This window comes from Marmota monax, unplaced genomic scaffold (assembly GCF_021218885.2).
Source record: "Marmota monax isolate L192 unplaced genomic scaffold, Marmota_monax_Labrador192_F-V1.1 WCK01_AAM20220418_F8-fsc00277, whole genome shotgun sequence".
Taxonomy (NCBI): domain Eukaryota; kingdom Metazoa; phylum Chordata; class Mammalia; order Rodentia; family Sciuridae; genus Marmota; species Marmota monax.
Window position 1 is genome coordinate 1,307,943 of NW_026694513.1, and position 2,849 is coordinate 1,310,791.

The window sequence follows — 2,849 nt, forward strand, 5'->3', positions numbered from 1 at the left end:
GCTGTTTGCTGTAGACTAAATGCCATTCATCACCATCATTTAATGAATGGCACTTCATTTAATCTTTTACTTACACAAACCTGGTGCTTGTTTTTTACCTCTCTCTTTACTTCATTCTACACAACCACATTATCAACAAATCTTGGAAATTACATTGTCTGGTCTATGCATGTCTTCATCCATTGTAGCTACCATCTATCGAAGCCATCATCATCTGTCACATTGATTACCACATGAGCCTCCTAAAGTGGCTTTCCATATCCACTTTGGACCCTTTTCATTCCATGTCAAAATAGTCTTTTGAAAATGTTATCTCACCCCTGCTTAAAATACATCTAGGGTATCCTACTGTCATGAAGATAAAGCTCCAAATCCTTCATGTTGCTTAGGGGGCACTTGCCTGTCCCTCAGCTTCATTTCATCCTATTTTCTACTTTATTATCTCAGTTCCAGCTCTCCTGAACTAACTTCAGTTCCACTATGTCTGAGATAAATGCTGTTTCCTTTGCCGAGAATATTCTTCCTCCTTTATTTCTTCCTCCTGGCAAATGACTCCTCAATTTTAATCCTTCCTATCTCAATTTAAATGGATCTTCCTAGAAGGCCTCCTGCTTGCCTCACAGAATAGATCAGATCTCTTTCCTATGGCATGAAGTACTTTTTCATATCACTTATTACATCATCATCACATCACTACATTCCCAGAACTTTGCACAGTAGACTGCCATGTGAGATAAGTTCAAGGTAGTATTTGTGATACGTGCAGTTGAATAGGAGAGGGTGTGTTGTTATACAGTTATACTTACTTAGATGTTAAGTTTGGGAGAGAGATCATGCTTTTATACATTGGAAGGTATATGCTTCAGCATTTTGGGGACTACAGATATCAGACATTGGAATCAAATCAGTAAATAATGATGTTTATATGGGTGGATGTCTAGCAGTAGTAATAACTTCTGGTACAGTGAAACAAATTCATTTCTCTTCAGTTGTTTGGCTCTTCCCTTCTTGTATGTTTTGTTTGTCCTCAATCTAGTTTCCCTCATGATTCCCATATGGATTTCAGTAGCAATTGCAGCTTCTTTTCACATACATCAGGTAAGAGACATTGGATTCTTATTAGTATCTCTCAAAGCCAAGAAAATGTTCCCAGAAGTTCTTCAGCAACCACCTCCTTGTATCCTATTGGCTGCTGTTGAGTCATATGTTCATTCTTAAACCAATCACTGTTTGGCTCATACTAATGGTATAATAAGTTTATACTAATCAGCTGATCACATTTGGGATCAACTCCCTTCAATCACAAATGCTGCATGAAGAAAGAGTAGATACCTGAGCAAAACTAAAACTGAGACTGTTAGGAAGGATGAAGGGGAGGATGGATTCTGGGAATACAACAAATAATATTCACCTTTGTGTATTATTCTTCAGCGGTAGCTTCTGAGAAATTGCTTTCTTTTTTCCTTACAGATAGTTGGCATTTTATAAGTGAGATTATGTTTAACTCTGCATTGATAGTTGAAAGCTCAGAGATAAATCTGTGTCCCATTTTTAGAAAATGCTCAGAATTCAGTGGTAAGTATTTTTAGATTAGCTTTATTCTTTTTTAAAGGGCTTTTTAAAAAATTTGTGGACACAATGCCTTTATTTTATTTTATGTGATGGTGAGGATCGAACTCAGTGCCTCATTCTAGGCAAGCGCTGTACCTCTGAGCCACAACCGAAGCCCATAGATTAACTTTATTCTTACTTCCTATTTATAGTTTTACCCTTATTTTTTTCTTTTGCCTCATTTTAATTTCCAATTCTAATTTACTCTTTTATATGTTTCATTAAACTATATTAATTTAAAAATTAAGTATGAGCAAATAAAATATAAATATTCTGCTTTTTGTATGTTTCCTCCCCTCCCTGTTGCTTTGTTAAGTGTCTGGAAGTGTGGATTACTTACATCACCTTCCTGCCATAAATGAACAGAAGTTATTTGGTACAACCAGCATGCCATTATTTCTCTTATTTTATTTCCAAAGAATAACTGTTTTGGAATATTCTTTCCCTATAATTTGAGAGGACAAAATAATTTTTGTTATTTTTTATGACAGAAACCAAGAAGAACTACAATAATTTCATAGCCTTTGAGAAAAACACCCCTTATAGAAATTTTTTTTCATTTTTATATTTATTTGTTTATTTTTATTTTATTTTAGAGGAAGGCAATTGAGGGGAAGGGAGGAAGGACATGAAAAGGGATGAACTGCAGCATGAAATTGACCAAATTATCCTGTGTAATAGATGAGCATACCACAGTGAATTCCACCTTTCTGTATATCTATGAAGTACCAATTAAAAAACAATAAATAAATAGACCATAGGGTAGAAGAAGAACAGGAGAAAGAAGAGGGAAAGGAAGGAGGAAGTACTAGGGACTGAAGTGGAGTAAATTATATTCCATGCACGTATAATTATTTCAAAATAAATGCCATTATTACATATAACTATAATGCTCTAATAAAAACATTTAAAAAAGAATATATCACAATGATGGTTCAGTGGTAGAGTGCTCACCAGGCATGTGTGAGGCAGTGGGTTCAGTCTCAGCACTACATATAAACAAATAAATAAATACAATAAAGGTCCATTGAAAATTAAACAATTAAAAAATATCAAAATAAAGAATATACCACAGGGCTGCGGTTGCACCTCAGAGGTAGAGCACTCACTTAGCATGAATGAGGTACTAGGTTCAATCCTCAGCACCACATAAAAATAAAGATATTGTGTACACCTATAACTATATATATTTATATATGTATATGTATACATATATATATATATATGTTAGAGAAGAA